Source organism: Neopelma chrysocephalum, unplaced genomic scaffold (assembly GCF_003984885.1).
Source record: "Neopelma chrysocephalum unplaced genomic scaffold, ASM398488v2 Primary Assembly neopelma1_187, whole genome shotgun sequence".
NCBI classification, from domain to species: Eukaryota; Metazoa; Chordata; class Aves; order Passeriformes; family Pipridae; genus Neopelma; species Neopelma chrysocephalum.
In genome coordinates this window covers 656,967-682,467 of record NW_020897849.1, presented here as the reverse complement: position 1 = coordinate 682,467, position 25,501 = coordinate 656,967, and the positions used below count along the sequence as shown (strand labels likewise).

The 25,501-nt window shown below is 50.8% G+C and overlaps 1 protein-coding gene across 2 annotated transcripts in view; it reads right to left on the bottom strand.

Moving 5' to 3' along the window:
* The window catches only part of PLXNA4 (plexin A4), a 451,641-nt gene extending 431,041 nt beyond the window's left edge, over positions 1-20,600 (bottom strand). Inside the window, exon 1 of one of the 2 annotated variants that reach the window (XM_027702477.1) lies at positions 20,278-20,600. The gene's annotated coding sequence lies outside the window, so the exon portion shown is untranslated. Of the gene's footprint in view, positions 1-19,138; positions 19,369-20,277 lie in introns of those variants that run through there. The other variant, XM_027702478.1, reaches the window with a different exon arrangement.
* Positions 20,601-25,501: the final 4,901 nt, after the last annotated feature.

Here is a 25,501-nt window from a genome sequence, read left to right as displayed (position 1 = left end):
CTAAAACAGCAGGGAAGGGTCTCTGACCTCAGCTTTCTCCGTGAGTCAGCAGGCAGCTGTTTTCTTGTTGGCTGAAGCTGCTCAGCACAGTTTATGTTGCATTGGATGCCAGTGGGTGGATGTTTCCCCCTGCTTGGCAATCTTGGGAAGATCTGTGAGACACAAGTCCTCTCTCTCAGGCTGAAGTCTTGTAATTAGCACTATATAAATCCACAAAGAGCCAAATCTCATAAGACAGAGACTGCAATACAGCTTTCTCCTGAAAGCCTGGCAGAGAGAGTAACTCCATATTCACAGTGACTTTGTGATCACTGGATATTTGACTTTCCAGATCTACACGAGACACTGGCAAGGATAAAAGGTGGGACTTAAAGGGAAAAACAAAACCTTTAGACTTCGATCTACCAATTGTTGGAGCACCAAGATCTATATTTGGAGGTGAGGAAACCAGTGGTAAAGAAGCCAGGGGAGAATCCACAGTCTCTGAGATTTCACAACATACTCAAAAGGCAGCTGGAGCAGGGTGGTCTGAGAGACATGAGGTAAAGCATCAGGATTGGGAAAATCAGAGGTGATACCTGGATCATGGAACCACAGAATGGTTTAGGTTGGAAGGGACTTTAAAGACCACCCCATCCCAACCCCCTGCTATGGGCAGAGACACCTTCCACTAGACAAGGTTGCTCAACTCCGGAGTGGTTATGGGGAATAAAGTTTGGAAATAAAGCTTCAGAGGGATGTAAAGCCAGCGGGTTTGCAGCACGGGATCAGGCATTCTGCAATCCAGATGAGCTTCAGGGCTTGCTGGTTCAAAGCAAATGGGAAGTTCTCCCAAATGAAGAGTTTACAACTGGCCAGGCCGAGGTGATTAATGCAGGGCACAGCTGTGTCCTCACAGAGACCCAGGATCCCCAAGAGAAGGACCATCAATCCTGCAGCTACACCAAACCTTGCAGTCAGAAACAGGCTGGGCACACAGCAGGAGTAGGAACATAAAGAAAATGCTGTTAACAATACTGTATTGCTGGGAGGAAAGAGTCAGAGGTGTGGTAATTTCTCTTCAGTGATGCAGAGTTTGCAGCAGAGGCGAGAACAGTCTCCCTTTGTGCTTTACTCAGCATAAAATTTCCTCCTTTCATTTATGGCAGGTATCCAGCCTCTTTTGGAGCAGCAGCAGCCACTAGCTATGGATGGGGCCAGGGAAAAGATCTGACACAGCAAATTCTTCATCTTCAGCTTCTCATGTGAGCGGCTACAGAGAGCAGAGGAGCGAGTCCCATAAAACAGGGATGGATGGACCATCTCAAATCCCAGCCAGCTCTCCAGTCCAACACACACATCACCACCAGCAGGAAGGAGCAGTGCTGAACTGGCATTTGCTCTCCCAAACCTAAAAGAAAGATGCAGTTTACTGCAATCATTAGCAATATTTTTACAGTGGCATCTGTACCGGAGATTAAGGGGAAAAAAATATTAAGACACCTCCTTGTTTTATTTTCTCTTTGCACTTCCTAACTCTGACCAAACTCCTAAATGCTTCTGAGGGAGGGTTTAGGCACCCATGAACCTCCTGGGCAAACATGTTATTTTATCACTCTGCGTTCTATGTAACAGCTATTCCACCAACTGGTCTCTGTCTTTCAGCCCTCAAGAGGTCAGATGAGGTCAGGTGAATCTTCTTCCATGTTTCTATAACACCCAGGGCAAGTAGATCCCAATCTGGTAGTTCCAAACTTGCATGTGTCAGCTGAAGTAAACTACTTCTGCTGTCTCCAGGGGCTTGGAAAGAGGTCTTGAAGAGCTGTCAGAAAGCTGACTAGTCCATACTTCTGCCCCAAAGCTCCCCCTCCCAAATTCCAGGAATCTTCTGCAGATATGAGATTGCTACAGAGCACAATCTCTTCTCTACAAATGAAACAATACAGCACCAAAAAGGTATTTTTTGAACAACACTAATCTACTGCATGCTTTTCTTGGCTTTCCCTTCCAAATATAATAAAAACTACATTACAATTGTTTATAATTTTTAACCATTCTGACATAACAGCGCTTTTTGTGAAGTTCCAAATGAAGCAGGGCTCAGAGCAGCTGCTGTGCTCAGAGTAAGACTCTCTCTGAGAAGAAACTACCAAGATCAGACCAAACAAGAGATGTCCTCTTCAGAGACTCCCCCTCAGAGCATTTTGGTTAAAAGCTTCTGTCCCCACTTGAACAGGATTTTTTCAGCAGGCTGAAGGGCAGCTGAGCTGCCCCCAGATCCAAAAGACAGAGGCAGGGACAGGGCTCTGATGGAGAGCCCCATGTTTGCCCAAGCAGGGACATCCAGCTGAGACACAATTTCCAGCCCAGCAGCAGCACTGGGGATGGGCTCTCCTCCCTGTGCTGAGCTGTGATGAGGCAGTGTGGACACAGCCCTGATAAGCAGCAGCTTTGTGAATGTTTCAAGGGGAAAAAAATAAAATAAAAAGCAGTCTGACATCCATCCCACCACAGTCCCATGACATCTCTTTTTACAGATGACACAGGACAACCACAACAGGCACTTTCAGCAGAGAATCAGCAGCAAAACTCAACCCCCACCCCGTTCCAAAGTTAGATACCTGGATAAACTATTACTAAGCTGCTGCAATTTTCTCTGGCAAAATTCAACCCCCCATTCCAAAAATAAATATCTGGATAAACTAATACTAAGTTGCTGTTAATTTTCTCTCACAGTGACTTTGTCACAGCAAGGCAGGACAAGCCCAGCTTCTGCCAACACACACAAAGGCCAGTGGGAAGTTATTCTTAGAGCCCTGCCCGGCTGTTGCTGCAGGATAACTAATTCCAAATCCTGCTGGAGAGTCTCGAGATACTGCTGAGCTGGACAGGCCACCTATGGCCAGGATCAGAGACAGGCAGGAGACAGAGCAGTGCTCACATGGGTAAAAAAGATAATCACATGCTATGTTTGTTAACAAGCAGATTAGAAGAGAGCTGCTGTATACACACACACACACACGGGCTGTATTTGCAGGGAGGTACACAAACCCATCCTGTACAGAATGCAGACACATTTATTTTTGCACAAAATTATGTAATTCCGGTGCAGGGCACTGTGTGCATGCTTAATTCCAGCCAGCATCAGCAGCAACACCTAGAGCTCAGGTTGGCTGACATGTTCTGTGCCAAGGCTCAGTTTTAAGGTCCCAATTACTTTGACAGACCTGAACCACCCAGGGGACCTTTTCCTGAGCTCGGTGTCTGCCTGGGGCTGACATGGCCATGGAAAGCTGCATTCACAATTACTTGGGCAACGCTGAGAACTAAATTAGGAGAAAAGTTTTAGCAAGTTACCGATTTTAATTTTTTTTTTCTATATTTGACCTCAGTTATATTCTTTTCACCGCCTTGCTGGAAAGCTGCCATGCTTTGAAGCAGGCAGTGAAAATTGGGAGGGTACTTAACTTCTGGGCATGATAAAAGTCTGTCTGAATTTCATCAAGCTACAGCACCTAATAACACATATATTGCAAGGAAAGATTTTGCCTTTTCCATTGGTCCTAGGATGGATCAGACAGCACTTGGGCTACCAATATAGGAGGAGTAGGGCATCCTCCTGATGAGCAACCTGGTCCAGTGGAAGGTGTCCCAGCCCATGGAAGGGGATTGGAACAAGATGATCCTTGGCCAACAGCTTAATCCCAAGATTCCCACAGCAGTAAGTTAATTGTGGTGCTCAATATATAATTTATCATACAGTTATATGAGGTATAATACATAATATAATATATAATGTGTTATAGATCACATATTATATGTAATATATAAAATATAGCATGTAGTATAGAGTATATAACAGCCCAAGCTGGGTACCTCCAGGATCAGCAGCAGCAGCCCTTATTTACAGATTATTCCTATATATATTAAATTCAGATGGATGCCCTGGGAGCATGGGGTGGCACAGAGCCTGGTGACATGAGGCTGCTGTTACTTTGCCACCCCACCACAGCTCACACCAGCACATCACACCTTGTCCCCAAAGGGTCTTTCCAGTTGCCCCCAGTAAAATAACACATTGCTGCTTGCAAGGGCAACCAGGAGCTTTTATCAAGGTGTCCATCCTAAGAGCACAGCCCCACCTCCAGAATTTTCAGTGTAGGAACACCTCAGGGAGACAGAGGTCTAGGAGGATGAAGAAGAAGTGTCAGAGGCCAGGCTGGACAGGGATTGGAGCAACCTGGGAAAGTGGAAGTTGTTCCTGCCCATGGCAGGCGGTAGGGACTTGGTGAGCTTTAAGGTCCCTTCAACCCAAACCGGTCAATAATTCTCTGAGTTGACCAAGGTCACACAGAGCCAGCAAGACAAACACAGAGCTACAGCCCATGCTGTAATTCCAAGCTCAGTGCCACAGCAACAACTATTTTGCAGCACCAGGGGAACCTCCTTTGTCGCCGATTTTCTCTATTATCATCTCATCTGGTGCACGTTTCAGGACCACACATCCTAATGTCTCCAGAGTGACAGATTCCCATCAGTCTTAAACCCATCCACTGCACCAGCACTTTGCCAGCATCAGCAGAATTAGTGGCATTACACACTCGAGTGTCGTCGTTGGAACCGCTTTAAATAGTTCGGTGGTCACCGTGTTCAGCTGAGAGTGTGCATGGATGCACCCAGGCTGTCCTGAAATGATAGGGCACAGAGTCCTGCTGCTGGCACCTGGCCTGTGGGGCTGGTGGAGGGAGGGAGGAGGTGCCTGACCAGCCCACTCTGCTGCTAAAGCTTTCTGCAGTTTATCCCTGTGCTTCCAACCTCAAGAGGAGGCACTGCCAGGCTGCCGTCAAGCAGTGGCACTACATTGGCAGCTTGCTGCTGCTCCAAAACACCCATATAAAAGATAAAATCTCCCCTTTTCCTTCCATAAATGTCTCCCCTGGGCCACTCAGATACGGTTGGAAGCTGCAGGTGCCCTGCACTTCACAGATCTGACCCTTCATTTGCACAAATCATGCCTAGTGCTAACAACAACCCAACAAATCACCCCAGAGCAGCCACAAGGAGGGTGATGCAATTGTTTTGGCTGTTTGCACAGCCTCATAATTGCAGATCCATCACCACAAAGCATTAGCTGTGTTAGGATAGGTGTTCCACAGAAAGCCCAGCACCAGAAAGGGGCACATGAGCCCATCAGTCTGCAAAAGACACTTTATGGGTTTGTAATAACCAGGGTGTTCAGATCTGGGTTGTGCTACCCAGAAGAAAGTTACTTGTTTGCTTGTTCAGCTGCAAGCAAAACTCTAATTTCATCCAGATCCCAACACCATCTGCTTTGTTCATCTCTGCTCACACGGGCTAAAGGCACCTGTGGTTGAGACAAGGGGTGTTTTTAGTGTGGGGGGCGTGAAAAGGTCATCTCTGTTCATAAAATCCTGCTCATAGGAAATGGAGGCCTTGATAACACACAGGTCTTAAGACCTGAAGAAACACTATAAAGCAGCTGCTCAGGTGTTGAAGGAGTAAGACCCACAGAGGACTGGATCCATGTGCACTCCAGCCCTCCCCAGCCACACTGCAGAGGACAAGCCTGTCCTCCTGCTCCCACTCATCCCTCTCTCCGAAACAGGACTTGTTACACTCTTCCCTCACCCCATAGAACCCCACAGCTGCACTTTAAGTGTCACACAAGTCTCAAATGCTGTAAAAAGCTGTAGATCTGTGCCCATGCACCTCTGTCCTCGGGGATGCAGTCACAGCTGTTCCCACACAATGTAGGATCATCCTCCCTGCTCATGGAGAGCATCATCTGTGCTCCAGCCCCTGGGGGCCTCAGGTAAAGGGCTGGAGGACACAGTGCCTTGTGCTGGCTCCTGCATGACCTGGACACACAGCTTGGGGCCAGCTGGGCACGTTTGGGTGGCTGCAGTTGGATTTTAATGACATGAGGCATCCACTCAGACGGGAGGTTGGGCTGAAATTTGTCCTTGATTCAAGAGTTAGAGTCTGTAACTCTTTTGTTTTGACTAGAGGAGAAAAGGCAGATGGGAAGAGGGAGGGAAATGAAGTTTGGGCTGGTGGTGGTGGCAGGAGGGTGAATGTCACGTTGGTCTGTACCTGGTGCTCTTGGGCTTTTCGGGGCAGACCTGGAGAGTGCATCCAGGGGCCACTTCTGGGCTTATCTACTTATTTTAGCTTAGTAAAGTAAAAACATGGTGATAAACAGAAAAAAAAGACTTCTCCAAAAAGAAGAACTTTTGGCAAGGGCATGGAGTGATAGGATAAGGGGGAATGGCTTTAAATCGAAAGAGAGCAGGTTTAGATCAGATGTTAGGAAGAAATTCTTCCCTGTGAGGGTGGGGAGGCCCTGGCACAGTTTGTCCAGAGAAGCTGTGGCTGCCCCATTCCTGGAAGTGTCCAAGGCCAGGTTGGACGGGGATTGGAGCAACCTGGGCTAGTGGAAGGTGGTTGGAACCAGATGATCTTTAAGGTCCCTTCCAACCCAAACCATTCTCTGATTCTTTGAAAAATCAACAAGTCCAGGTAGCAACTCCCTTGGCCAGAATTCCTATGTCAGTGTCAGCAAACACGACTGGGAGCACGGCACCAAACCACACTGCAGCAAATCCATGGTCATGGCTCACCACCCCGGGCACACCAAAATCCATGGTCATGGCTCAGCACCCCGGACACATCAAACCCTGCCCTGTCCTCTGTGCCTGCAGTGACTAGGAAATCCCCAGCAGCTGCCTGCAGGAGGGAGCCCACAGCCCACAGCTGTGCTCCTGCCAGACACCCAGAGCTGAGATAAAAAAACGCAGTAGCAAACACAGGTGTAAAATTGCAATTCAATGGGTTATTAATAACAAGACATTTCTCCTCCGTGGCCATCTGCATCCCATACACCCCCACAAATCCGGCACTTTCCTCTCCCAGTTATAACCCTCTCTCAGTCTCTCATAATTCCCTTTTTTCCTCTGCCTCCAAGCCATGCAGGAAGGTAATGCTCAACAGGCAGTTTCCCCCCGACAGCCCGTGCAGACAGACATTGTGCCAAGCACCACGAACTCAGAGGAGAGGTTTTTCTACCAAGGTGCCAGAAATAATACAAATAAACTCTTCTTCTCTCCCTGGCCTTATATCTGCAGCTCCCACACATCACTACCAGCAGGGCTTTAAGACTAAAACAGGCTGGGGCCTACGTGGCCTGAATTTATTCTGGGAATTTATCTCTTCTTGCTGAAAGCTCTGTGTTTGCTTGATCTTCCTGCCTTCCAAGTCCTAGAAGTGCCACATGTTGCACAGCTGGATTCCTGACAAAGAAAGAAAACAGGAGAGGAAGAGAGAAGAGATATTATATATATATATATTTATATATATATACATGAATGCAATGGCCGAGGGTTTCAAAAGTCGCCTGTGAACTTTAACAAAGTAGCTTCAACTATCTCCAAGGGACCCATGAGCAGGAAGAACAGAGCTCTTGAGCTTCCAAAAATCTGCCCTCCACAGGCAGAAGAGGAAGGAAAAGGAAATGGGGCTCCAAAGGACTTGCTGCTCTGAAGGCGCTCAAGACCAGCTCTTGCAGGGAAGGATTTGCAGCAAAAACCATATCAGGGAAGGCTGGAGATAAGACAGCCAGGAGGAAGAAGGACAGATCTGTGTGGCAGTAAGGAAAATGATGAGCATTTTTAATTCTCAAACTTGCTGGGGTGTGACTACTAAAATAGTAATGTGTTTGCCCAGCTCCAGGAGAATTTGTAGCAGTGGAATATCCCTGAGCTCCAGCACAGTTCATAGACCCCTCAGACACGGGCAGCAACATCCACTTCCAGTGTGACAAGTCAAGTATAAAGCACGGAGAGCCAAAGGGAAGAAAGTCTGTTCATCTTGAACAGCATTAAAAAAAAAAATCACAGCAGAGGAGAAAATGAAGAAAATGTTATTTCCTCTGAAACGGAGTATTGCACTCTGTAACAGGAGGGAGAAAAAAAAAAATCAAACCCAAAGTGAACTAGAGATTCAGTTCATAAACACAAGAGAAGGTCAGCTTCCTCCTCACCAATAACTCAGTCCCACAGGAATCCAGCTTGGTATTTGATATAGGGCAGATATTTGATTCCTTCCTCTGCATGGGGAGGCTGACACACACATCCTCCATCCACCTTCCCCACCACGTCCCAGCACTGCCACGGGCCACCTCGGGTCCCTCCTGCCAACCACCCTGCTTCAGCAGCAGCATAAAACAGTGTAAAATCCTCTCCCTCCTAACGCTGGGCTGAGGAAGGGATTATTTTTCTCTGTGTTTGAGAACAGGCAGTTGCTGTAAAACCTTCTGCCTCAGCCCAGCAACAGCGAGACCTTGGGAGAGGCTAATTATGGGTGGTGAAATAAGTCACCCACTGGCAGAGGGCAGTGGAGAAGAGACAGGAGAGCACAAACCTGCACCTGGAGACCTTTTTGCTTATTATAAAATAAAGCTGATTCTGCTGCCTGTGTTGCCAGGGAAGAAGAAACAAGACAGGAGAGGGGACAACCACCAAGTGAAACCAAGAGGCAAATCACCGAGAGAAAAGCCTTCAAGCATCACACTGTAACTTTTACATATCCTCGTGCAAGTATGGAAAAGCATCAAAATTATCCTCCACACACACAAATACCTGGAAAGGACGGGAAGCAGAGCAGGAAAGGAGCCTGTGTGGCCAGCAAGGCTGTTAACGGGGGGAAATATGGACCAAAGCATCCTGTGCATTGACCAGCGGGAGCCACGGAGACGTCTGTGTGAGCAGGAGGCCATGCAAAACCAAGGGCTGGGAAAGCAGATTGTCACGGAGTTGCAATCTGCTTGGGATGTCCTCCAGGCTCGTGGCACCTTGTGCTGCCCCATTTGAGTGCTCGTGGCCCAGCTCCAGCCGAGCCACTTGGAGGGATGAGAAGCGGTGAACAACCTTCATCCCCCACCCCTGACAGCCCCTCAGAGACCCCTTTGCCATCAGGAGAGCCAGGACCAGCACCTTCTGAAAAGCATTAAAGCAACCAAGCTCAATGGAGCCACATTCCCAGACACAAAGGTTTGTCCAAGAGTGCTCTATTCATTCCCAGTTCTGCAGCAGAGCAAAACCTCAAACTCTTTCCTCTCCTCCCTACGAGCTGGAAAACATCCCTCTCCCACCAGCGTCTGATCAAGGAATGCTGGAGAAAAAAGGAGAACTGGGCTTGTCCTAAATCCCTCCTAACTCTGGCTTGTGTGGAAAGGCTGCTCTTCCTTCTCCAGAAATCTGGACCTGCAAAACCTTTCCTGAACTGTGAGGGGAAACTTGGCAGCGATCTGTGAGAAGTGCAGGGTGAACAGATTGGCATTTTCTAACCATGTGTAGTTTGCATTTGTGTGTAGCAATGTGCATATAAATGTGTATTTTTATGTATATGTATAAAACATACACACATACATATATATATATATATGGATGCATGTAGTTGTATTTAAGGAAAAAGAAACCACAACTTCCACTATGAGACAACGAGAGAGCTGGAAACGTGCAGGCACCACTATGCAACTCAAATCTCTTGCTTACACTGCAGGACAATCAAGACTTCTTCTCTGAAATGAATGTAAAAAAGGGCTCAAGCAGCTGGAAAAAGGGTGATGCATGTGAGAAACCGCCTTTTTTTTTTTTTTGTGGCTCATGCATTGCAGAGTGTGTGTGTGTGTGTGTGTGATGAGTCAAAGTCTGAGGGCTGCCTTGTGTCAGCCATTGACTGTGCCAATGACAGCAGTTCCCGACAGCCTTTAATAAAACCACTCACAAACTCCAGAGCAGGGGGAGGAAGATAAGGGGGGAGGAAAACGCTTCCCTTGCAGGCTGGTGCACAAACCATCCCCTCTCCTTGCCAAAATGTGTTACAGGCACCCGTTGATGGCTCCATAATTGCAGCCCACGCCACAATGTGTTGTTCTAAGAGGCAACAGAGAGCACAGCCGGGAGAGGAACTTTGGGAACGCGGGAGTAAAGGGTGGGGTCCCGTGTCCAAGAGGATGTGGGGATGTGCTGAGGTCAGGTAGGAGTGGAGCAGGTGGTGATCTGGGGGGCTCATCCCAGTGCAGCACAAGGTGCCTCCCTGTGTTTGCGCTGCAAACATCCAGCTTTATTTTGGGAAGCAACCAGGAGACAAGAAGTCATCTCTGCTTCCAAGCAGAAGAGATAAAACAGGAAGAAATATGTACAGGACACCTATAGAATACACAAATCCTGCTGCCCACCTGTGCCTTGGTTCCCTTGTATGAAGTGGGGAAAAAAATCCCTACCAGGTCTCATGGATGCTGGAATGTTCCTGGAAGGCTGGAAGGCTTGTGAAGGTGCTAAAAATCCTCAGCTTAGTCCAGATTTGGAAAGCTCTGGGAAGAGCTTCGGAGCGCATCATGTTCTGATTATTTACTTCTCCAAGCTAAGGAGAGACCTACTTCACACACCACCTCCTGGAGAGGCGGAAAAATCAGGCATGTAAAATAAGAAGGAAATGGGAATCGACTTGATAGTTCCTTCCCCTTCCTAATGGGTAATACTTACCTAATTAGGCCTGCTTGCCATCTCCTTTCCTTGCTTTCTTTGAGACATTATGCAGAGAGGAATTTGTCCTAAAAGTTGTTACTTTCATTCGGAGGTGTCCCCTTGAGCTGTTTGCCTTGCTGAGGCAGGCAAGGGCAGCAACTCCATCATAAAGGAGGAAAAAAATCCCTCCTGAATGGCTCTGAGAGGTGGTTTAAGCACATGTCTCTGGTTTAAGCACATGGCTCACCTCTCTCACCTCCCTTCTCCATCCCTCACCAAGGCAGAGGGAGCAGCTCCAAGGGTACCTCGTGCCTTCTGCCCTTTCTTGGCCAAGGGGAGCAGCTCCTGCTCTCTGGAGCCACCATGGAAGCCAGGAAGGGAAAGCCAGAGGCTGCAAAGATGTTCTGAGTCCAGTGGTCAAAATGAGTCTTCCCTCAACAGGCTTTTGGAGAGAAACTTGGCACTGGATGGTCCCACAGCTGGTGGGATCCAAGGGGACTCCCCCAGTCAGTCCCAAGTCCATCCACTTGGATGACTTCTCTCCAATTGCACATACCCAAGCAGCTGCAGCTCAGGGTAGAGAAAAAAGGGTGATAGAAGCAAAACACAACCCCTCCAGACCCATATCAACATGGGTGACTCAGCTAAAACACAGCCAGCTTTCCTTTCCCACAGCCAGCTTCCCTCCTTTAGGAGAGGAGTAGGGGTTGGCACATGCAGGACATGCAGGGGCATCTCCCACTCCAGTAGGATTCTCCCAGTCATCAGTACAACAGAGACAGTCTGGATGTGACCCTACACTAACAACAGCTCTTGCAGGATGGGTTGCAGGACTCTGGCACAGTGAGGGGTCAGCATTCACCCCCAGACTCCTACACTGGACCCTCATCCTTCCCTCCACCTCCAACCTGCACTTCCCAGGAAGGCCCCCCATCCCCCCCATCCCTGTTCTTGCACCTCAGGTGTTTTTTTTCTCTTCCCCACAGGGAGCTCAGCTTCCAAGAAGGAAAACGCAAAGCCCAAAGGGATTGACTTCAAGCAATGAAGCAGGCTCTGCAAAGGAAGGTGTTTTATTCCTGCCAGAGGGAGTGCTTTAAAGAGCCTCCTTTTGTTTCCTCAAAGAATGGGGAAGGTGGAGACCTGGAGGAATTCAGGGAACTTCAACGGCCACAATCTCTGCAAGCCACAGCAGAGATTCCCCCACTCCCAAGATTTTCCCTACCCAGCATCCTGCGCTGGTCCAGCCATTCCTGCATCCCTCCCCACCCTGTCCCCTGGGAGAGCATCTGCAAGGACTGCAGGGAAAGCCCAGCCTTGCACCTGCAGCACCTGGGAAGAGGAGCTGAGCCATCCCCTGCAGCTGCACCAACCAGCCCTGAAACTTCACCTCCCAGTTGTTAATTCTGCATCAAGAAAATGTGTTGTTTTCCTTCTTTTTTTTTTCCCCTTTTCCCTTTTTTTTTTCCTCCCACTAGACAATTTCCAGGGAGCCAGGAAGGGGGAAGAAGAAAGAACTGCACAGCTAATCCCTGCTGCAAGCAAAGCCAAGCCCTCCCCTGCCCCAGACAGAGAGGGAAAGCAGCCCCATTCCTCCCAGTGGCTCTGGACATCCCTCCATCCTCCTAACCTTTTGTCCCCACTGAGCTACCCCTTTGCAGTGGCTGCAGCATCCTCAGGGCTGCCAGGGTGTGAAGGACAGCAGGAGGGAGGGAGGTTTCCTTGCAGAGCCACCTCTGCAGCACTTCCAGCTTCGAGGGGAAGCTGTGAACCTCCAGGTGGAGGACCCAGGAATCTGGCTTTGCATCCCTCCTGCACTGCCAGCTGTGCATTCCAAAACCAGTGGATGTGTCCTGTATAAATCAGGTCCACTCAGGACCCTCTGCTGCAGCTCTCATTGCTCAGCACCCAGCCTACAGAACATACCCACTCCATCCATAGGGAGCAACAGCCCCAAAGCAGGACTTATCCCACCCACAGCAGTTGGAAAGTGATGGTGAGGGCAGGAAGAGCAATACCCTGAGCATCACTTGGCCCTGTTTAGCACCTTGCAGGCATCCCTGGAGGGATGCCCAGCTCCAGGGGGGCTCAGGCAGAGCAGGACTCAGGCACAGGGAGCACCAGAGGAGCTTCCCTGGCTCCCAGCGCGGAGGGACGGATTTGCAGAGAGGGAGAGGGGGGAACTTCAGCAAACAACAAGGAGCAGCACAGGCAGAGATAAGAGAAGGTATTTACCAGGCAATCACTACAAGGTCCTGTGAATACAGTATTTGTGATGGATGAACAGACATATTATTACAGAACTTAATGCAAACCCTTTGCACCAAATGGTGACACGCGATTACCAGTTTGGAAATAACTAAGCTCATTATAATGAAACGCTTCACTCAAATCCCCCTCCAAAGGATGGATCCGAGGGAGGAAGGAACCTGTGACGGGAACATACTGGGGGGATTTGTTTAACCAGATCAGCCTGCTGGGCCAGCACAGCATGGTTGTTTGCCTCCAGTGTGGCTAAAGCCTGGAGCTCTGGAGGGCTTAACCCACCATCCTGTGTGGGACAGCGTCCCACACCCAGCTCTGGGGTCTTCTTGGCACGACCAAGAGCTGAAAAGAAGCACCTTTCAATAATAAATAATAATGCTAACTCTGTGTTTCTATAGCAACTCATCACCATAGCAGCTCAGCGCAGGAGGAGAACTCAGAGCTCATCCTGCCGTCTTTAGGGTGACGAGGCAACTGCCCTCCTGGAGGTGGCTTCAGTGGTGGGGCTTTAATCAAGAATTCACCCTCCAGATTGTCTCCGAGCACTGGTCTCCCCAGGGAAGCTTTCTGGGAAGGGGCTGGATGCTCTGGAGGGGCACAATCAGCAGTCCAGGGGATGATGGGGGTATAACAACCTCAAAAGCACCAGGGAGGGAGGTCATTGCAACCCATCAAATCAGTCCTGGGATCCAGGGTGGCTGGAAGGAAAGGAGACTGTGGCAGGGGACAGCCCCTCCATCTAGCCAAGAAGGCACCTCGAAGGGGAGAGTACAAAGGGTGAGACACAACAAAACAGAGAAAATGCCCAAAATTAGCCATGCAAATACCAACCCCCCCCCAGCACTTACACATAACAGCTTGCAAAACTCCACCTGTTGCTCTGCTTTTAGCAAGAAACAGAAATTTGCACTAAAACCCAACAAATAAAGGGAGCTTCCCAAAACAGAGCAGAAACTCGCTTTTTTTTTAGGTAGCACATCAAGCAGACCTGCTCATCCTAATTTGGGGGGGGGAGGGGTGTTTGGATGAATTTTTTCCCTCGTAGATTGTTCATTAAAAAAAATCCAAGCAGAGCCTTTGCTTGGCTTCACAACGGGTGTGGCTTTATTCCCAGCTCACCTCCTCCGCCCATCAGGGCTGTGGTGACAGAGCCTTTGCCTTCAGTATAGAACAGTCTCCTGCTCCTCACCACCTCTGAAAGCCTCTTCCCAGCCAGCAGAACAAGGTGACACTGCCTAGGGGTGGGACAGGGGCCATTAGTGACTATTAGCCATGTACATGCTGCTATTCCTCAGGCTGATGAGTTCCCAACCAGAACCTCCCTGGTTTTATCATCTCACTTACAAAAAGTGAGTCATTTGTAAAGGTCGTTAGAGCAAAACAATTGCTAGATGGTGGCTGAAGGGATAGTCACTTCTAGGAGACCACCCCCATTTGATAGATGAGCAAACAAGAAGCCAACAGACCCGTTCAGGGCCATGGGACAGCTCTCCAACAAATCCAAGACTCCCTTTGGCAGCCCGGGATAAGTTTCCCTAAAGCAAAATAAAGCTGTGCAGCAGCACACCAAGCACTTGCTGTTCCATCAATAGGCAATTGTAAGAGGATACACCTCCTTAGTCTCTAAATGAGTTTTCTTTCCAGCACCACATTATAGACAAATCCCCTGTCACAAAAAACAAATAAATCCCCTTTCACAATCAAATATGCTCTAACCAAGTCAAACAGGGCCACACGCGCGTGCGGCGAATCTGCAAACCTTTTCCCAACTTCCCAGCGTGGCCATCTTCCCTTTGGGTCAGGGAAAAGGAGAAAAGAAAAGGAAAGAAAGAACATCTAATAGAAGGAATGAGGTGGCAATTTCCCAGTTCAGCTGGGAATCCATGTGTGGGCTCCTCATGGCTGCTGACTCAAAGAGGTTGAGCTCTCGCTGATGAAGCCTGGACTGACACAACACCAGTGCTTGACTTACGAGGGCTTCATCCAGGCAAGATATTTTTAATTTAAATCTTGCTGTAGTTGAGGACGAAGCCATCCAGGCTTTGATTTACTGCTAATTCACTGCTCCCGTTCCTATAACTCCAAACTCAAGTCACCAAACAGTTGAACGTCGAGACACGCAACAGTGAGGCTCTTCCTGAATGAGCGTCAGGGGGCTGCTGGCAGCAAGTGCAAGTTCTCATTGAGAAGAAACAGCAAGTATATAAATATTAACCATCTCCACACAGCCCCTGAGTCGAGCCTCACGTCACTGTTTCACAGGAAAACATTATTGGGAATAAAACACCTCCACTACTCTCACCTTTCCTCCCTCGTGTGGCGTTTTATGCTCAAGGAGAAACAACACGTGGGTCGTGGTGGCTCATTTCATAAACATTTACATGCCTTTGGTGCAGGGTTGGTTCACCAAGCATCAAGATTTATCCCTCTGGCCCTTCCAGGAGCGGGGAGGAGGGGGAAGTGTGTGATATATATCATGCAAATGCCTGTAATGGAAACCTATCCCATATTATCTGTGTTAGAGCCACACATTCGTCCTGTCAGAAGGACAAGGCAAATTCAAGTGCCAGTCAGCTCCTGGAAATTTATTGCCAATGGCTGGGTGGGAAAGCCCCAGCAGACCACTCGTGTATGGATAATAGAGCTGGAAGGAAACTCAGAGAGCAGGATGAAAACCAGGAGAACTGGCAATTTAGGGTCTCCTTTTTGGGTCATCAGTGCAAATCCAGCCACATTTAGTGGGAGGTTTTGTTTATCTCTATTGCAAAAGAAACCTGGGAATCTCAGCCTCTTGACTTTTGCATCTGGATTTCTGTTTCCCAGCATGAAGTATCTAAGGAACACTGGAAAACCCTCTCAGCAGCAAAGCCTGGAGTAAAAGAAAGTCACAGAGTCTGCAAATGACCTCTCTCTTTCTAGTGATTCCCCCAGGTAAAAGCCAAAGCCACCTGCTGACAGGAAGCACAGTGGGGATGGGGGTTTCAACCCAGTCACTCAGGTCTTTGGGTTCTGAGAACTTGGTGCCTTCTACAAACAATTGGAGATGCAAACAGCTGGGAACACTGTATTTCAGCAAAAAGCTGGCTTCCCATGTTCCAGGAATCACCTGGCAAGGTTCACATCAGCTGGAGCTGCACAGGCTTGCAGGTATCTGAAGTGAAGTGGCCATGGGGTTTTCAAACCAAAGGGTGCCCGTTCAAAGCCTTCCCAGCATCTCTAAGGGCTCACAGAGGGTTTTTTAATAAAGGAAAGGGTGCAGGGCAGATGCCACCGTACCCTGGTTCCTGTTGCAGGGGATGCAGACTTGGCACCTCTTCCCTGGGTGGCTGCTCAGCACCTCACAAGGTTCAACCACTCGAGGATGAGGTAAAGTTACAGAGCTCATGCACACGTGAAGAACAAAAAAACCCCAGACAGTTCTTGTGGGATGAGTCAAAAAAACCCCAAGGAAGAATGCCAGTTCCAGAAAATCACCACACACACTGTAGGCATCTCAGGTCATCATTTTTGCAATGATCTCTCCATTCCCAAAGGTGATTAAAAGCATTTTGTACCAAATTTTTCAAAGACACAAGGACCAAGGTTCGTGAGGGCACAGCTGCCCCCAGGCCAATCCACTAACCCAAGATGTTTGGCTGTCCCTGCCCATGGCAAGGGGTTGGAACCAGATGAGCTTTAAGGTCCTTTCCAACCCAAACCATTCTATGATATTGTCTCATTTCAAAAGCACCCATTTGTCATTTTAATTAAAAAATTCAATCTCGAAAGTGTCCTGTTGTGACCAAGGATTGCTCTTGGCCCTTGAAGCACAGCCTTGAGGGCAGGACAGCACTCCCTGCTCCCACCATCAAACTTGGGGTTCAGTTTGCATTTCGTGGCGATGAGTGAGAATTCCCATCAATAAATGTAGACTGAGCTTTTTGCCTCTCTGTGCCTCAGTTTCCCAACCCACACCGTGGGAACGAGAGAACACTTTCCCACTGTTCTAAAATCCTTCAGAGCCTGAGCGAGAAACATCCGGGCGTAATTCTATGTAATTCTTTTTTTCTCTATTTTTTTTCTTTTTTTGGTCACAGGCTCCTTGAGAGCTCAGAGCTAAAGGGTATAAAGCACTTCTCACATGAAGACAGTCATGCAGGGAAGCACGCTCATCACTGATGCCCTGCAGTAAGTCAGTGGGTTGCCCAGACTCTCAGCACAGACGGGAAGTCTCGTTGCCTTGGGCGCCTGGAGCGGTTGGTGTCCATTAACTGAGTCTTGCAAGCAAGAAGGAGTAAGAAAGAGCCCTCTGAAGCCTTTAGTCACATTGGTGGGGACCAGAAAGGGCTTTTTATTTGAGCATCAAGCAGTTTGAGGGCTCTACCAGGGGAAACTCATAATCCAAAACACATCTCTGGTTGTAGAGGAGAATTCATGGACAAGACGTGAGACTTCTGAGTCCCCTCTGCAAAGAGGCGATGTGGGGTCTCAGTCTCAGCCACGGGGTCTCAATCTCAGCCATGGGAGACCTCATAAAGGAGTATTGTGAATAATAAATCAGGAGGAGCCAAGTGATTCCCGGGGCAGCACACCATCTTGCTCGAAAACACGTGTAGGCAGTGCCAAGCCACAAACTTTGGCACCTCTAACTCCGAAACTCAACAACTCTACCTCCAACACCCTCCCCACGTAGGATCCCAACGCGGAACACGAGCCCACTGTGCCAGCGCCGCTCTCAGCTTTGCAGGGAGCTTCGCAGAGCTCCCTTCCAAATGAGAAATTAATTCCTACACGGCGTTAACCCTCAGCACGCCCGAGCACCGTAAGACCTTGCAGGGCTCCTCACCCTGGGGCGTGTGAGCGCGCGAATCAAACCCCGGCGCTGCCAGAGGGAGGTTTGGTTTTACTGCAGCCGCTCGGCATCGAGGAAATTGGGAGGCAGAAACAAAGCGGTTCGGTAAAAGGAAAAAGATGCAACACAAAAGGGGCTCCGGCGTCCCTCCTCCCCTCCTCAGCCTGCAAAAGTAGAGGATTCGACATGAAACCGGCTCCGGCAGCCCGGTGCCCCTCGGGATTCGGCTTCCAAAGACGGTTCCTGCCTTCCCGGCGAGGGATCTCAGCCGCTCCCGTGCCTGTGCTCAGCCCTGGGCTTTGCCACATCCACAGGCTGTCTGGCACCAGGCTGGCTGCGGCGCGGAGAGGGATGCTGGCAGGTGAATGCATGGGGGGAAGGCTCGAATATTTCCTCTCCCTGTGGAGAAGTTCAGCATCTCCCTCTGGATTTGCGAGAGCGCTCATCCCTCCTGCTCGCCAGGTGCTGGGCTGATCGCTGAGTAGATTTAACACCAGCCCTCGGCGCCTACAAGGCAGTTACAATCATCAAGCAAATGCTTCCCCAACAGCACCGCGACTGATCATCAGTCTGGATTTTAAAACACCCGTCTTGGACATAAACAACACTTAGATCATGCGGCTGTCAGTTATCGCGCATCGTATCGATATCGCCGCACGTTTAAGATGGGACAGAGGGAAAAAGCCTTGGACTGGTCCTTTCAGAAAGGAGACACCCCTACGGAGGATGGGTCTGGGCGCAGGAGGGATGAAAATCCCAGGCTTCCGTGACGGGGCTGGGATTGCATGTTCAAACCTGGCTGCACACGGGAAGCAGACACACATCTGTTGCACCGCTGGAAGCCCGGCTCTAGCGAAGGATCCCGTACACAAACAAACAAACACACGCTTCCCCAGGCGATTCAACCACAAACAAAACGCTGCTCGCACCCCCTGGATCTTGAGCCAGTGGCTTAGCCAGGGGAAAAAGCACCTAATCTCGCATTGGGAGGCACACGCCGTAATTAAAATCCCCGAGACGGCAAAGGCAGAGCAACCCCTCGCTCCGCTGGTCCTGCCCGCTTACGGGTTTCACCGGTTTCTATAAACGAAACCCCGGTGAAACAGAGGATAGATAAAGAAAATAAGTTAGCACGCTTTACGCCTCCCGAAATATTTGTGCAGGACTAGTGCATGCTCAAGATAAGTCTCTAGAAGGTTGCGAGCGGTTGCATAGGCTGTAAAAATCCCCTGACACCATCATTGTTCCCGCGGAGCAAGAGCATCCCCAAGCAATCTCAGGTGTCCCGATCCAAACCTTCCCTCTGCACCACTCACCCCCACCACCCGAAAGCCTCAGAACCCGCTCGCTTTACCCAAAACCTCTCATCCCAGGCACCGCATCCCGGTAGCGGAGGGAAGCCATGGAAAATCAGGTGCGTTTCCAGCGAGCTGTTTGGCACGGCTGCCCGGTGGCAGGGCTGGGAAGCAAAGCGGGGTGGAAGTTTTACGGGAGAGGAGCACAGCCACACGCTCTCCACCTGGTCCTTTCCATGAAGGCGAGTCCTGAAGGTCCTACATCCGCATCCAGCACCGCGAACGCTGGCTGCATCCCTTCCCGACACCGGGAGCAGATGGAGCCCCAGGAGGAGGAGGGTTTGCTCTGGGCTGGGGATGGAGCAGCCACATGCAGCCGCTACAAACCCAAACAGCACTTAGCCCTGCTGGGGCTGAGCAAGTGGGTTTGTTTATCTGGGAGGAATTCATCTGCTGCCGGAGTATTAGATTTCCACCAAAACCATGTGCGGCTCGGTGTTTAGATCACTTCTCGCTGTCTACATAATTTAAGGGCATATGTCTGATAAACGCAGAGCATCAATACGCAGGTTTCGGTTGCAGCACAACACATGCACCGAGGGAAGGAGGGAGGTTTAGCAGCGCTGACTCCGCAGCCGGGATTTGGGCAGGAAAACTCTCCAGCACCTCGCAGGAAGGGAAAGGACGGAGGTCTCCCCTTCCCCCCTAGGTGCTCACCACCGGGGGTGGCCCATGTCCCCATCCCTCGGTCACCCGGGAGGTGTTATCCTCTCCGGGAATAGGGCTCTGCCTCCAGCCCCGTCCAGCTGCAACCTCACCGGGAGCAGCAAAAGTTTGCTAATGCCTCCAGCCCCTCGCCCAAGGAAAGCGCTGGAGCATCGAAGGGGGAAAATACCCCCCGAGGGGAGGAAAATCCACAGCCGGGGGTGATGAGGGACGGACTGCGCCGCTGGAGCCGCTACCCCCGGGGAGAAAAGTTGAGCCTTGTGCATGGGGGAAAAAGCCATCGGGGACCCAGGGACGGGGGGACACCGGGCACCGCGTCCCCTGCGCGCTGGGGATGTGAAGGAGGGGGGCTCCCCGCTGCGACCCCCACCCCTCCCCGGCATCCTCGCAAGCCGGGCCGGGAGGGGCCGTGCCCGAGCCCCCTGGCTCAGCCCGCTGTCCACGGGGGTCCCTGCCCGCCAGCCCCGACCCCCTCCCCAGGACCCGGGGTTGGGGAGCAGCCCCTCCCAGGGCCCCACTCCACCGCCGCCAGGTGTGCGGGGCAGGTACCGCTGCAGCCCCGCCGGCCCTCCCGGGGCATCCTCCGGGGATCCTCCCGCAGCCCCTGCCGCCCGGGCGGGGCGGGGGGGCTCCTTACCTGGCAGTGCTCCTCGCTTGCTTTGGGTGGGTTTTGGTGTATATATATATATATTATTTTTTTTTCTCTTCTCCTTTCCCCCCACTTCAGTCTTCAGAGCAGGCGCCGCATTGACACTGCAGATGGTCTCCGTGTGCGTGTGTGTGTGTGTGTGCGTGTGTGTGTCACTCTCTCCAATCCCAAATACTCCACGGAGGCGGAACACGGAGCCCCTCTCTCTGCACTGGGCAAACCGTGTCTGGCTCGCCCAGAGCCGGGGGGGGGTGGAAGCGCGGGGCGGGGTGGGGGGGGGAAACGCAGCTCCAGTTTTCACTCCCCCCCCAAATTACCCCTTCCCTCTTTCCCTCCCTCCCTCCCTCCCCCAGCCCTTCCCTCTCCCCCCCCCGCCTGTAAATCAGTAAGGAGTGGGGGGGAGGCAGGCAGAGGAGCAGGCAGGCGGGATGCAGGCAGGCGGGCTGCAGGCAGGGGATGCGCTACGGGGCCATGCCCGGCTCCGCGCCCGGCGCCGCGGCCTCCCGCCCGCCGGGGAGGGCTCGCACTGCGGCTGTCTCGCCAGCCCTTCCTCCCCAGCCCTCCTCCTCGCCAATGGTGGCTGCTGCGGGAGCGGGCTTGGACACCCAGGCTCTTTTGCCAACGCAGGCACCACGCACAGGCACACACCCCTCTTCCTCCCCCCCAAAAAATAAATAAAAAATAAAAAAAAGCCGGAGAGGTGTGGAAGTGCGGCGGCAACGCCAGCCCAATACACCAGGGAAGGATAATAAAAAATAACAATAATAATAAAAAAAAATTAAAGCGATAATAAAAATCCCTTTCTATCCTTTTTCTCTTTCTTTCCTTTTTTTTTTTTTTCTTTGCAGAGAGAGTGGCCGGTTGCTCCTCCTTTTCTCCAGCCCACCCACCTCTGGGAGAGAGGAGAAGGCGGAGGAGCGCAGGTTGTCTCTGGAGGGGGGTCCCCCGAGCAGCTTTTCGTCGTCCTAAAGTTTGCAGGGGATGGGGAAAGGGATGGGGATGGGGACGGGGAGGGGAGCGGGGCCGCCTCCCGGGGCTGCCACCGCCGCCGCCGCTCTCCCACGGCTGGAACTCCGGCTGCCTGGATTCCTCCTCCTGTGCCTTCCCTCGCTCCTACTCACTACTGACACCTAGGATCTCCAGCCTGATTGGGCTAATTGGGAAATGTCTCTGCCCAAAAAGAAAAAAAAAAAAAAAAAAGAATAAAACCCAAAACCCACTCAAGGAATCAACCGCACCTCGCTGCTTCCCCCCATTCCTTCGCCAGAAAAACCCTTCCCGGTCCTGGCATCTGTTTTCCCTTCCCTCTCCAGCCTGTGCCCCGCTGCTCTCCTCCGGCTTGGACACACCGAGGAGGAGAGCGGATCAGAGCGGGCGTGGGGAGGCTCAGAGGAAGATCAATCTCTCAGCCTGGGTGAGCAGTAATCCTGGAGAGCGGCTGCAAGCTGCTCCGCTCGCCGGGGCTTCCTTTAATTCCCGGCAGCCGCAGGAATAATAGTATTTTTTAAAAGCTATTAGTGCTTCCTGCCTGAGTTTGGTGTCCGGCAGGATGCCCCACGGAGCAGATCCCGCTCCACAAGTTCATTCCCACCGTGCAGAGACCCGATGTCCTCTCTGCAGGTAATATCCCAGCTCTCCTCTGGCCGAAAGCGGAGCAGACAGCAGATGGTGGGAAGGAAGGGGATGCTCTCAGGGTGTTGATGGCAGCACGCAGCAACAGGGCTGCCTTCCCCTGGGAGCCCTGATGCCACGAGGATGGGCACCTTGAACAGGTCTAGGGAAGGGTGGAAGCAAAGAGATTCTTTTCAGGAGTGTTGGCCCATCAGGAGAGGAAGGGCAAAACTCCGGGGCTGATCCTACAGCTTCCCTCTCCCCAGTAGAAGGCATCCAGCAGGGATGCAGGGGGTGGCTGGTGAAGGGGGTCCCACCACTCGTGGCAATCGATAGCCACGATCAGAGGCAGGGATTGTCCCTCGGGAGGCAAGAATTGCCTCTCGGGGGCAGCTTGTACAGCACCAGGCACAGCAGGACTCCCCCTCCTCCCCACAGCCTCTCCCATTCACAGAAAATCAGGCTTAATCCGAGCTTTGTATTTTTAATTATCTTAAATTTATGCCACAAAACACGGGGGCCGGGGGCTGTCTATTTGCATCCTCCAAGATATTTATTTTTAAACAATATCATGTTTTCCTTAAAACAAGTTTTATCTCCCGGGCTCGTGCCTGAGCGCGCCTGTGTGTGTTTTGCCTGAGCTCTGGTTTACATTTCCTGATGGATGGATGGGGATTCTGAGCCCTTTTTTTTTAAGGTGGTGCATAAAATGTATTTATTATTCTTTATCTCCTGCCTCTTGCAAGGAGTCATTTGTTTTCATTCAGAGAAATGAACACTATGTGAAGCCTGAAGAGTAATAACACAGCAAAATGACAATGGAAGAGCGAGACAGAAATCTGAGAGATACAATGGCAGGTTAGTAACCTCTAAAGATCACTTCAGCTGTAAGCAATACAGTATTATTTAATGTCCAGTCTCGCTTGCAGCTCCATTTAATAAAAACATATGAAAATCTCTGGGAAATTTGGTCTTCCATTTAAAACCAGGCTGTTCCGCTGAACAGGGATAATCTGGATATGCCGAGATTACTTCCCGCTATCTGGTGGGAAGGAAGAAATTAAGACGAGTTCTTTCTGCTTCTTAAGACAATGGCATGAGTCAATATATGCCTGTGCTGTTTGGGTTCATGAAGGAGTGAGTGACAAATGGGACTTTATTTATAGGCCTTTTCATGAACTGGGCAGCGGGGGCGGAAAAGGGTTAGGGCTGGAAAACCCAAATGACCTCCCCTGACCCGTGAATAACTGCAGTAAAAAGGCCCAAGGACAAGGAGGGTTCAGGCTCACCCTGTTGTCATCAAGTGGATATTTTTCCCCCCAGGTCACAGCAAAAAATCAGGGAGAGAACCTGGGCACCCCCACTGCTCCATTCCTGGGGGAAAACCCACCAAACAGCACCAAAGCTGCTCTCAGCATCCTCTGGGAAGAGGCAAAGTCATGTTGTCTCCATCCAAACAGCCTGATTTCCCTCCTGCTGCCCCAAAACACCTTCCATTGCTCATGAAGTCTTGGATGCCAACAGCATCTCTGCATCTCTCTGCAGTTCCTCCCTCTCCAGCAAGCAGGAGAGGTTTGCAGGCAGCAAACAGCACACACATCCTTTCATTTCATGCCTTATTACCTCAGCCACACACAGGGATCACTCCCATCAGCACCCAAAGAACAGAAAACACCTATTCTTTCCGAGGATATACATCTGTACACTTTGAGACTCCAGTAACAAAGCAGAGGAGCTAATTTAAAGAAAGAAGAACTAATAAAAAAAAAAAAAGAGAGAGAGAAGTAAGAACCTAAATTGGGTTGTTTGGAGATTTTATTATCATTATTTTGACCCGCCATTTTACAAGTTTGTTAAACCAACACTGTATTTAAGTTGCTGAAAGCCGGAGCTGATGGTTAAAAGCTCCGGGCTTGGGCGAGCGCAGCCACCGCTAAAACCCAACATCGCAGCGCCACCTGCAGCGACCGGGTTTGGTGGCAGCTTCAAAATCCCTCAAACCGGGCGAAACCTTAAAAAAAAAAAACACCCGTCCGGGGAGAGGGCTGCTAACTTATAATTTTGTTCCTCCAGGTCTCTTTTTCACCCCCTTCTGCCATCCGGTCTTTCAGGTCCTTCCAACTCGCCCCTCTCTGTTGACACGCGAAAGAAAACTGTCCCCTCCTGGGGAGCTGTCACCGTCCCCACCGCTGACAAAGGATGTCTTTATCATGCTGGTGGAGGGGGGAACATTCATTGCGAGCCAGGGTTTAAAGCTCGTCCAGGGCTCTGCGTTGTCGCTGTGACATCCCGGGGAGGGACAGGGCGAGCTCAGTTCTTGGTCTGGGTTCTGGCTGCCGGGGATGTCGCACTACAAGATTTTGGCAGCTTTACCAGCTTCAGGAGGGGTTGTGTCGATTGAAAACGAGACAGAAATGCTGTCAAAAAAATGTAAGAGAAGTTCCCAGGGAAGAGGATTGTGTCACTTGGTCACCTGGCCACTGCCTTCCCCTCTGTTTGCAGCATCTTTGCAGCCAATTTCAAACGAGGGGTAGACAAAAAGCCCTTGAGAGGGTCCATCTCTGCCATTCTCCATTTGTGCTTTGTCCAATATATCTTTGGAGTCTCGGGGGTTTGCACATTGGTTTATTTGAGAAACCCAGGGTGTCCTGGCACGGAGCAGAGCTGTGCAAGGTGCCCTTTCTCCTCTGCCACTGATTTTGCTGCACAGCCTCAGGCAACTCCCTTAACTTCCCTGCCAGTCCTTGCAGGGACACTTTTTTTTGGCAGGTTTCTTAGTAGGGCATTTATTAAATAACATTTTTCTCAGTTATCTAACACCTGCCCCTTCCCAGCCCTGTAGCAGACACAGCGCAGCGTCAAACAGAGGTGAGGTTTGCCCTCCTTTTTTTCCCCCCACTTGTTTGGATGTTTTCTGTGGGGAAGCAAAACCTTCTTTCACACTGTCCCAGCAACTCACAGAAGCCTCACAGCCCTCCAGGGCCTGACTGTCCCCTCCCTCTCCAGAGTTCCTTCCCATCGGTGTGTGCTCCAGTCCATGTCAGCACCTGGATTCAGACACTAGTTCACCAACCTCAGCTGAGTTATAGGAGGACTTCCAGAGTTATTCAGCCTAAATTTCCTCTCTTTGTTGTAGTTTCATTACTTTTTTCTCCCTTCTCTGTCCCTTCCCATCTCCACCTCACCAGCAAGGTGCCATGGCAGGTGGAGCCTGTCTTTCCAAGTAGACTCAGGGATAAAAAGGATGCTCATCCCACATCCCTCGTCCACCCAGAGGGGGATTTATGATGTACCGAGGCCGACAGCATCATCTGCACATCTTCCCAACCCACCCACCCTCTCCTTGTCCCAGCCTCCCCCCTCCCCGCCAACTCCGGAGCCATCCCTCCACTCACCCTCTGCCCTCCCCCTGGAAACTCCCCAGGGAACGATTTTTCTCCTCGTCCCTTCAAATATTTGCCGACCATTATCGCCGGCGGTCACACCCAGGCTGTCGTTAGCCCAAACAAAACAGAAGGGGGATGGACACGGGAGAGGGGCAGATGGACGGGGGCAGGGTGAGATGGGAGCCAGGGGAGCAGTCAGCCCGTAATGATAAGGG